Source organism: Archocentrus centrarchus, chromosome 2 (assembly GCF_007364275.1).
Source record: "Archocentrus centrarchus isolate MPI-CPG fArcCen1 chromosome 2, fArcCen1, whole genome shotgun sequence".
NCBI lineage: Eukaryota > Metazoa > Chordata > Actinopteri > Cichliformes > Cichlidae > Archocentrus > Archocentrus centrarchus.
In genome coordinates this window covers 18,224,712-18,235,783 of record NC_044347.1, presented here as the reverse complement: position 1 = coordinate 18,235,783, position 11,072 = coordinate 18,224,712, and the positions used below count along the sequence as shown (strand labels likewise).

At 38.1% G+C, this 11,072-nt stretch overlaps 3 non-coding genes across 3 annotated transcripts; 2 read left to right on the top strand and 1 right to left on the bottom strand.

The window, feature by feature from the left end:
- Window positions 1-1,421: 1,421 nt before the first annotated feature.
- LOC115799604 (U5 spliceosomal RNA) lies at window positions 1,422-1,535 on the bottom strand. The gene has a single exon (XR_004021608.1). It is a non-coding gene; the product is annotated as a U5 spliceosomal RNA (small nuclear RNA).
- A 5,505-nt stretch (window positions 1,536-7,040) lies between these two features.
- LOC115799559 (U5 spliceosomal RNA) lies at window positions 7,041-7,154 on the top strand. Its single transcript, XR_004021595.1, has one exon. It is a non-coding gene; the product is annotated as a U5 spliceosomal RNA (small nuclear RNA).
- A 1,718-nt stretch (window positions 7,155-8,872) lies between these two features.
- On the top strand, window positions 8,873-8,987 carry LOC115799610 (U5 spliceosomal RNA). Its single transcript, XR_004021609.1, has one exon. It is a non-coding gene; the product is annotated as a U5 spliceosomal RNA (small nuclear RNA).
- The last annotated feature ends 2,085 nt before the right edge of the window (window positions 8,988-11,072 follow it).

Below are 11,072 nucleotides of genomic sequence, written 5' to 3'. Positions count from 1 at the left end.
TTCAATATATGTGCAAAAAAAGAACATTAAACGGCGATATAAGCATACAGTGTGAAGTTGTAATGTTGAGCGAAGTCTCAGCAAGAGACTTCGCATTAAAAATTAACTCACCGAAAACAAGATTTAAACATCAGCAATAAGAAACTTAACAAAATTGGTAAATTTCAAACCAAATAAAACTTAAAACCAAATCTATATTAATTGTTAAAGCAGCTAAATAGAAACAAAGAATGCAACATGTGCAACAGGTTTGAGTTGAATATAAAATACAATACAGATATAAACAGCAAAAATGCAGCGTGCAAATTAGAATATAGACTAAGAGTTACATATTTTAATAGTTATACAAACAATGACAAGCAAGGTGACAAAAAATGTCCAAATCACAAGAGCTAAGAAAAGATAAGAAATCCCTTTTTCAGTCCCATGATGGGGAATTTCAGAGTAGTAGCGGCAAAGCTGCAGCACAGAGCACAAACAATAACTAAGATACAAAAATATAACAAAATAGAAAGTATCAGAAAGTAGAGGTCGAATGATATAAAAAATATGTATCGGTATAAATAATATTGTACATAATAGAGGACTGAATATAGTATATGAAGATTGTTTCATAAATTTCACAACAGCATGTGCATGAAATCAGCCACACAATGAACACCGATGTCTTTATTTATTTACTGGAATATTAAAGCGTAATTTATGGTGTCTGTGTGCACGTTTCAGTTTGGACAGCGAGCGGAAAGACTTCCAGTTAATGATTCAGAGTCAGACTGGAGAAGTACGTGAGTACATGCGAGGTGTACGAAGTTCATAGTAACAGATATTACTCGTCTTCCTTACAGTACCATTATCATAATAAGGAGAGGCAACAAGTACTGTTTCTATTTTAAAGAAAATTGAATACACATGCACGGACAGCCTGATACACACAGCCTAAGTTACACATACACACGTGGTTTTGAGACACTTTTCACGCTGCCATCTTTGTGGACTTGCACTTACCAAATAGAGACGCCCTGGAGAGTTAAAGTATTAGCCTCTTTCTGACAGATCTGTGTGTTTGTAGGAAATCAAGCACATAAACTGTATTGTGTGTTCTCCAGTATTTTAAACAAGACAGAAAGAAGCTGTTTTATCCTTTCATCTGTTTTCAAGGCTCAAATGTAAAACATGGTCCTACTTTGCTGCTTTCTTTGATCACATTTATTTGGGCTGCACAGAATGAACGGAAAAATTTGTGTTACATGCAGAGCAGGAAACACTGAACTTTCTGTGTCAGTGGGTTTTGGGCTTGAACTTAGACTATTTGGAGGTCTTTTACACCTCGAACTCTGTGATTAGATTTATGCTTAAACTTATCTTTCCCCTTGTTTGTAAACATTTTGTAAAGCTTTTTATTTTTTTACAGATTCATAGAAAACCCTACAACTGTAAGGCATCAAAAAATTGTGATGTACTCTTGTTGTTCCTCTCCACGGAAATCTTTAGTAAAAGGCGAAAGATTTATACGAGATGAAGAGAAACAAGAGCGCTGCCGGAGAAAGGTTGGAGTGGGAGGAGGCATTTCTCGCGCTGCTGTGATCACTTACGGTTTACATGAAACAAACTGCTGACTTCATCTCTGATACACACATACAAACATTTTACTACAAATACCTCCAACACATGCGTACAAAGTTGTTGAGTGAGAGATTAATGTGAAGTAATTTTTTTTTTAAAAACGCTTTATGCGCGCTAGGCATTGTGGGAATGTTGACCCCCCCCCCCCCCCGTTAATCTTCTCGTGCAAATGCTCGCGAGCCCCAGTTTTATTAAATTGCGTTTATAGTTTATAGTTTCTAAATAGATATAAATAGATGCAAAAAGGGACAGGCAACAAGTACTGTTTCTATTTTAAAGTCATAAATCACCATTATGTATTGATTAGTAATCGACTCTTACTATATTCTGATAATATTCACAAATATTTGTTATCTTGGGCTTTTTAGCAAAGTTTTTAAGTGCTTATATGAACAGTTTACCCTGAACTGCAGAAGTGTGGAGCTGCGCTGTCGGACAAACATCTGAATGAATGAAGTTTGAATGAAATGTTTCACATTATGTTATCTTCGTTCTCATTTCTGGAGTCTTTGACAAAGGTGAGAACAAACTGCATGTTAATGACAGCATGTTATTTAGATCTTTATATAGAGCTGAAGGTAATTGTTTAAATGACCTTCACATGGACACGACTCCTCTCAGCTGTGGTGCTGAGAGAGATCACCAAGGTGAGCTGTCCTTTTAGATAGTGTATTGATACAGGTTCAACCACAGACAGTATAAAATCAGAGTGTTTGTGGAGCTGAGTTTTTAAGTGGGGATTAATGGCTGTCAGGAACTCGAGGGTGCAGGAGCTCCACCTTATTACTGTTGAAATATGAAGCAGTAATTTGTTCAATGGTTGTTAATGGAGTGGCTGTTGTGCTGCCATCTGTTGCGTCTGCTAAGTACTGCATCGTTGTTGTTCTGTTGTGATAATAAAAAATGGCTGCTTTCAACAGGTTATGGGCCCAGAGCATCGCTAAAAAAGCTCTGTAAACTTAGTTGCTGAGTCAGATAAACGGAGTTGTGGAATTCACAATGGATGATAAGACGTTTATTGACAAGCTGAGCGGACCAGAGAACTGGGCAACATGGAAGTTTCAGATGGAGCATTTGCTGAAAGCTAAAGGACTATGGGGTATGCTAACTGAGACGGATATGCTAACTGCAGATGCTAACGCACAAGCTACGGCAGAGTTTGAGAGACGGAGAGAAAGGGCATTTTCCTTGTTAGTGCTGAATGTGAGTACACCACAACTGTATTTGATAACAAGTTGCCAAACACCAAAAGAGGCTTGGGACACGCTAAAAGGACATTTTGAGAGAGACACTTTAGCAAATAAACTGTTTCTAAAGAAGAAATATTTCAGATGTGAAATGAAAGAAAAGGAAAGCTTAAATGATCATTTAAAACGAATGAAGGAACTGACTGATCAGCTAAAGGCAATAGGTGCTGTAATTGAAGAAGAAGATCAGATCGTAACACTCCTGGGTAGCTTACCACCAAGCTACGCTACAATTGTTACAGCTCTGGAGACAAAGATGGACAATTTGACACTGCAGTTTGTTCAGCAAGCTTTAATAAACGAAGAGCAAAAGAGAGCTAATGTTGATGACTACGGTGCTGCTACATCAGGTGGTGCATCAGCCATGTCAACACAAGTTCACAGAGGAATGCAGATTGATTCAAAAGTAGTGGGAGCTGAAAGACAAAGTTCATGGAGATGTAACAAGTGTGGAAAAGAAGGACACAAAAAGCGTAACTGTCCAAGCTGGAAAAAACGAATCAAAAACCACAAAGCCAAAAATGTGACCTGTGAAAATGCAGAAGACTCCTCTGAAAGTGCATTCGTTGCTAAAAATGCGAATCTTACTGAAGGACCAAGACAAATTGAGTGGTTGATCGATTCCGGAGCATCAAAACACATGACGTGTGATAAAGAAATTCTTCAAGATTACCAGCAGTTCTCAAACCCACAGTCTGTAAAACTGGGTGATGGCAGAGTTGTTGAAGCCAAAGGTTTTGGCATTGTTAAACTGAACATGATCTTCAAAGTCAGTGATGCTAAACCTGCCACTATGTATGATGTGTTGTACGTTCCAAAGTTGTCTGGAAATCTCTTTTCAGTGGGAGCTGCTACAAGAAAAGGAAATACAGTGCAGTTCAAAGGATCTCGTTGCTACATACGTGACAAGGTTGGAATTCTTCGAGGAATGGGAACACAAAGAGCTGATGGACTGTAACAGTTAGATGTTGAAGGAGCTTCACCTATCTGTTATAGTGCATCAGTGACAGCTAATCTGTGGCATCAGCGCTTGGGTCACACTACCAAGCTAAAGGAACTAGAAGGTCTGGTAAATGGAGTGAAATTCTCTGCAGACAAAGAGCTTCCCTTCTGTGAAGCATGTGTGGAGGGCAAGCTGACGAGACAGTCATGTAAGACAGTGGGAGAAATCCGTTCCAAACGTAAGCTGCAACTGATCCATAGTGATGTCTGTGGACCCATGCAGACTGAGTCAATAGGTGGATCAAAATACTTTGTAACATTCATTGATGACTTCTCTCGCTGCTGTAAGGTTTACTTCATGAAACAAAAAAGTGAAGTCTTAAGCAAATTCAAGGAATTTGAGAAAACATACTCCAATGAGTGTGGACACAAAGTTGCAAGACTAAGATCAGATAATGGTGGGGAGTACATTTCAAGGGAGTTTCAAGACTATCTGAAGGCTCAAGGTATCCACCATGAAATGTCTGTACCTCATACGCCTCAACAAAATGGAGTTGCAGAAAGGAAAAACAGAACATTGATTGAAGCAGCTAGAAGCATGTTGTTGCATGCTAAGCTACCAAATATGTACTGGGCTGAAGCAGTAGCAACAGCAGCCTACATACAAAACAGGTTGCCCACATCTGTTCTGAAGCAAGAGACACCTTACCAACGATGGTCTGGCAAAAAACCTGACATCAGTCATGTGAGAGTGTTTGGTTGTGTTGCTTATGCACATGTCCCAGATGCTGAAAGGCGAAAACTAGACAAGAAAGCAGTAAAGCTCAGATTTGTGGGCTATGCAAGCAACGCAAAAGGTTATCGTTTGTTTGATGCAGAGAAGAGAAGAATCCTGATTCGAAAAGATGTCATCTTTAGTGAGACAGAATTTAACTGGAAAAATGAGGTGGATGCTTCCTGTCCAGAAAAGGGAGTGACTATCATCACAGAAGAAAAGGAAACAACTGATGATGAAATCCCTGTCGATGAAACTGTTAAAAAAGGGAGTAGAATCAGAAGTGCACCAAAGAGATATGGATATGATGAGTTTGCAGATATGGTGACTATTGATCATTGTGCTATTGTGTGTTCTGTCACAGAACCTGGTACACTGAAAGAAGCATTAAAGAGTCCAAATGCAAAAGAATGGCAAGAAGCGGCTGATTTGGAATACGAGTCACTGGTAGAAAATGAAACTTGGGATCTGGTGGAACTACCAAAGGACAAAGTGGTTGTAGGGTCAAGATGGGTGTTCAAAGTCAAGCATCAAAGTGATGGAGAAGTGGAGCGATACAAGTGCAGACTTGTTGCCAAAGGCTACTCACAGCTGTATGGTGCTGACTACAATGAAACCTTTTCACCTGTGATACGTTTTAGCTCAATTCGTACATTATTATCCTTTGCCATCCAGAATAACCTACATGTGCATCAAATGGATGTTGTCACTGCATTCCTAAATGGACACTTGGAGGAAGAAGTATACATGGAACAACCTGAGGGATACATCAAACCAGGTCAGGAGCACCTTGTGTGCAAGCTAAAAAAATCAATCTATGGACTAAAACAGTCTCCTCATTGTTGGAATAAAGAATTCACACAGTTCATGAAGGATCTTGGATTTAAGCAGAGCACCTCAGATCCTTGTGTGTTTGTGAGGTCATCACAGGAGCTGGAGATCATTGCAGTCTATGTAGATGATCTGATGTTGATTACAGAGTCAACTGAAAGCATGGATGAGTTAAAACTAGCTCTCCAGGAGCACTACAAAATGAAGGACTTGGGTGAGCTGTCCTATATCCTGGGCATCTCAGTTGTTCAAGACAAAGAAGAAAACTGCATCGCTCTTCATCAGAAACAGTACATTGAAACCATTCTTCAGAAGTATGGGATGGATAAAGCAAAAGCTGTTGCAACCCCCGCTGACATCAGTGTAAAGCTGAAAAAGGATGATGGTGTCAGTAATCCTGTCAATCCAAGTACTTACCAGTCCATGGTAGGAAGTCTGCTGTATGCAGCGATGACAACAAGACCAGACATAACACAAGCAGTGAGTACAGTGTCAAAATTCAGTGCAAACCCAAATACTGCACATCTGACTGCTGTAAAGAGAATTTTTCGATACTTAAAGGGCACAGTTACGTAACCTTGCTCTGAAGTATGACTGTACAGGGAACAAAGATCTGATTGGCTTCTCTGATGCTGACTGGGCTGGAGATCAGGGTGACCGGCATTCAACAACAGGCAACATATTTCTGCTGGGTGGAGGAGCAGTGAGCTGGCTAAGCAAGAAACAAGCAACAGTTGCACTTTCAACAGCAGAAGCTGAGTATGTTGCTCTCAGTCAAGCAGCTCAAGAGGGTACCTGGCTGAGAAGATTACTAAGTGATCTAGGTATGGTCACAACACCTACAGTGATTCTGGACGACAATCAAGGAGCTATTGCAATAGCAAAGAATCCAGTGAACCATTCAAGAACCAAGCACATAGACATTCGCTATCATTACATTCGTGAGTGTGTGCAGAACGGTGAAGTCAAGTTGGAATACTGTCCAACAGATGACATGAAGGCAGATATCTTGACAAAACCTCTTACAAGACAGAAATTTGAGTATCTCAGGAGAGAGACTGGACTTGTCCCGATGTAAATCTGTAATAGAATGTCTTGCTGTGTGGATTTGTTATAAAATGGGCAATATTTTTTGTTGGATATAGCAAGACAGAAGTAAACTATAAACCGGAAGGAATAATAGGTTAGTTTTTGCAAGTTGAGTTAAATTTATTATTTCAGCATTACCTTGTGTCTTAGAACCATTGTAAAATTAAGTGGGAGTGTTGAAATATGAAGCAGTAATTTGTTCAATGGTTGTTAATGGAGTGGCTGTTGTGCTGCCATCTGTTGCGTCTGCTAAGTACTGCATCGTTGTTGTTCTGTTGTGTTAAATAAAAATGGCTGCTTTCAACAGGGTCAACATTCCCACAATGCCTAGCGCGCATAAAGCGTTTTTTTTTTTTTAATTACTTCACATTAATCTCTCACTCAGCAACTTTGTGCGCATGTGTTGGAGGTATTTGTAGTAAAATGTTTGTATGTGTGTATCAGAGATGAAGTCAGCAGTTTGTTTCATGTAAACCGTAAGTGATCACAGCAGCGCGAGAAATGCCTCCTCCCACTCCAACCTTTCTCCGGCAGCGCTCTTGTTTCTCTTCATCTCGTATAAATCTTTCGCCTTTTACTAAAGATTTCCGTGGAGAGGAACAACAAGAGTATATCACAATTTTTTGATGCCTTACAATTGTAGGGCTTTCTATTAATGTGTAAAAAAAATAATAAAAAACTTTACAATATGTTAACAATCAAGAGGAAAAGATAAGTTTAAGCATAAATCTAATCACAGAGTTTGAAGTTTAAAAGACCTCCAAATAGTCTAAGTTCAAGCCCAAAACCCACTGACACAGAAAGTTCAGTGTTTCCTGCTCTGCATGTAACACAAATTTTTCCGTTCATTCTGTGCAGCCCAAATAAATGTGATCAAAGAAAGCAGCAAAGCAGGACCATGTTTTAAATTTGAGCCTTGAAAACAGATGAAAGGATAAAACAGCTTCTTTCTGTCTTGTTTAAAATACTGGAGAACACACAATACAGTTTATGTGCTTGATTTCCTACAAACACACAGATCTGTCAGAAAGAGGCTAATACTTTAACTCTCCAGGGCGTCTCTATTTGGTAAGTGCAAGTCCACAAAGATGGCAGCGTGAAAAGTGTCTCAAAACCACGTGTGTATGTGTAACTTGGCTGTGTGTATCAGGCTGTCCGTGCATGTGTATTCAATTTTCTTTAAAATAGAAACAGTACTTGTTGCCTCTCCTTATTATGATAATGGTACTGTAAGGAAGGCGAGTAATATCTGTTACTATGAACTTCGTACACCTCGCATGTACTCACGTACTTCTCCAGTCTGACTCTGAATCATTAACTGTAAGTCTTTCCGCTCGCTGTCCAAACTGAAACGTGCACACAGACACCATAAATTACGCTTTAATATTCCAGTAAATAAATGAAGACATCGGTGTTCATTGTGTGGCTGATTTCATGCACATGCTGTTGTGAAATTTATGAAACAATCTTCATATACTATATTCAGTCCTCTATTATGTACAATATTATTTATACCGATACATATTTTTTATATCATTCGACTTCAACTTTCTGATACTTTCTATTTTTTTATATTTTTGTATCTTAGTTATTGTTTGTGCTCTGTGCTGCAGCTTTGCCGCTACTACACTGAAATTCCCCATCATGGGACTGAAAAAGGGATTTCTTATCTTTTCTTAGCTCTTGTGATTTGGACATTTTTTGTCACCTTGCTTGTCATTGTTTGTATAACTATTAAAATATGTAATTATTAGTCTATATTCTAATTTGCACACTGCATTTTTGCTGTTTATATCTGTATTTTATTTTATATTCAACTCAAACCTGTTGCACATTTTGCATTCTTTGTTTCTATTTAGCTGCTTTAACAATTAATATAGTTTTGGTTTTAAGTTTTATTTGCTTTGAAATTTTCCAATTTTGTTAAGTTTGTTATTGCTGATGTTTAAATCTTGTTCTTGGTCAGTTAATTTTTAATGAAAAAAAAATGTTTGACTTAATTTTTTCTGAGACTTCGCTCAACATTACAACTTCGCACTGTATGCTTAAATAGCATTTTAATGTTCTTTTTTTTGCACATATATTGAAACTGGGGCTCGTGAGCATTTTCACGAGAAGATTAAGGGGGGGGGGGGGGGTGTCTCCACATTCCCACAATGCCTAGCGCGCATCAAGCGGTTTAAAAAAAAAATTAATTCACATTAATCTCTCACTCAGCAACTTTGTGCGCATGTGTTGGAGGTATTTGTAGTAAAATGTTTGTATGTGTGTATCAGAGATGAAGTCAGCAGTTTGTTTCATGTAAACCGTAAGTGATCACAGCAGCGCGAGAAATGCCTCCTCCCACTCCAACCTTTCTCCGGCAGCGCTCTTGTTTCTCTTCATCTCGTATAAATCTTTCGCCTTTTACTAAAGATTTCCGTGGAGAGGAACAACAAGAGTATATCACAATTTTTTTACTGCCTTACAGTTGTAGGGCTTTCTATATATGTGCAAAAAAATAAATAAATAAAATTTAAATGCTATTTAAGCATACAGTGTGAAGCTGTAATATTGAGTGAAGTCCCAGCAAAAATTAACTCACACATTTTTTTTCATTAAAAATTAGCTCACCAAAAAAAATATTCAAAAATCAGCACAATTGATGAATATAATAGTTAAGTTGTGTTAATACATGTGCAATATAAATCAGAGAGACTCTAAATACAAACTTGTGCATTATGGTGTAATTCTGTGCACAAGATCCAGATAAATCATCAGATATTACAACAAAGATTTTTCCTTCAGGGCAATTTGTGGAAGGTGTTGATTAAAATTGGTGTTACTGCTGTAAAACAAAACTGATCAAACTTTCTTATTGTTCATAATTTACCAAGACCATTGGAGGTTGGTCAGGTTTAAGATTGTATTTTCTAAATGATTGATATTTAACTTCCTGCATCTGGACAGTCAGGTTGTTTAGTTTTTGGACCTCAAACACTCGCACATCACTTGTTTATTCTGTTGTATTAAAGTGTTTCAGCTCACTGTAACAGCAGCAAAGAGTTTTATGTTTGCAGATCAACTCGGTGCATGAAAGTGAAAGTTGTGAGGCAGTTCCAGTACCCAGAGAATGGGGACATTATGTGGTGTTAGTTTTTGTAAGGTAAAGTATTTTATATCACTTAAAGGGTTGAATTTCTTTCAGGATCATGCTTTCACTGTTTTCTTTTTATTGGCACCGTGGAGGATATTTAACTAACTGTGGCTACGCCTGGATTTGAAGTCCAGAATTGTTTCACAGACATTTTAAGAGATGATTCCATTTTAAGTTTTTTTGTTTTGTTTTGTTTTCTGTGTTGAGAGTCATTTTTAAAAGCTGAGTGATTCTCTTTATTGACTCTTGATATTCTGTGTTTTGGTTTTTAAAGTTATTTGCTGTCAAACTTCAACATACCTGGTTTAATGTTAGAGTTTCACTCAGGACGCTGCTTAGTTTAGTTTTGTTTGGTGGTGATCTGATTTCAGTGACACACAGTTTAAGACCCACTCTTTAGGTCTACCAGCTGTGATACAAACGCAGCACAGTGTGCTGGCAGCAGTGGGAGAAGATGCTCATTTCAGCTTCTGTAATCTAAAGACGTCCTTCAAGTCAAAGAGAATAAACTGTTACTAGATGAAGAGAAAAAATAGCTTCTTTCCACAAAACCAAAAAAAGGTCAAAAGTGAATCCTGACTTTAGAGAAACTGAGTTTAAATAAGTTGAACTGCAGAAGACCTCCATGGACATTATGAAGGTGATGAGCAGGATGAAGGCTGCTATCACTGCTTCACACCTCTGAAGCCTCTGACTACGAGAAGCTCCGTTTCTCCTACAAAGTAAAGACTGAATATTTACTGTTTTTATCTCTTTTTTTTCTGAGGTGCATCATTTTCAGTTTAACAAGCAGTGATGGAAACTGAAAACTTACATGTCATGATTATGAATGGTGTATCCTGTGCTTGCAAATCAAAAATTCCCACAAAGTTTCCCTCATGTTGTGTTGTTCAGTCTTCATCCTTTGCAGATAAACATGTTCTTCTCACAGGACTTAAATCCTCCAAATGAATCTAAATTTCAGTGTTCATCAGCAGTGATTATGTGACTTTGTTTGGTATTTGTTGAAAATTCTCCAGTGCAGATAAAGGCAAAACCATAACTAAAACTAATCAGCAGGTATAAGATATCTGCTGATCAATAATCAAATATTACAGTAAACATTTGTTCTTCCTCATTATTGGTGGAAAATGCTGATCAAAAGTATTATTCTCCTGTTGTGTTTAGCAGCAGTTGATTTGTTGTGGGTACGTTAAACAGTTTCATTTGTAATATCGGTTCACTTTCATTTCTCTTAGAGTTCAATCTTTATGTTTACTGATGTAAACAGTGTTGATCAGCGGTGGCAGACTGAACGTGGGAGCACCGGGACCTTTACTGGTGATGAAGGGTCATTTTTGCCTGCAGTGAATTTGAGCAGTGATGATAAAAGCAGGAATGGGTGTCATCTACTCATCATCTACTCATAGACTGCATGCTGCCGCCACAG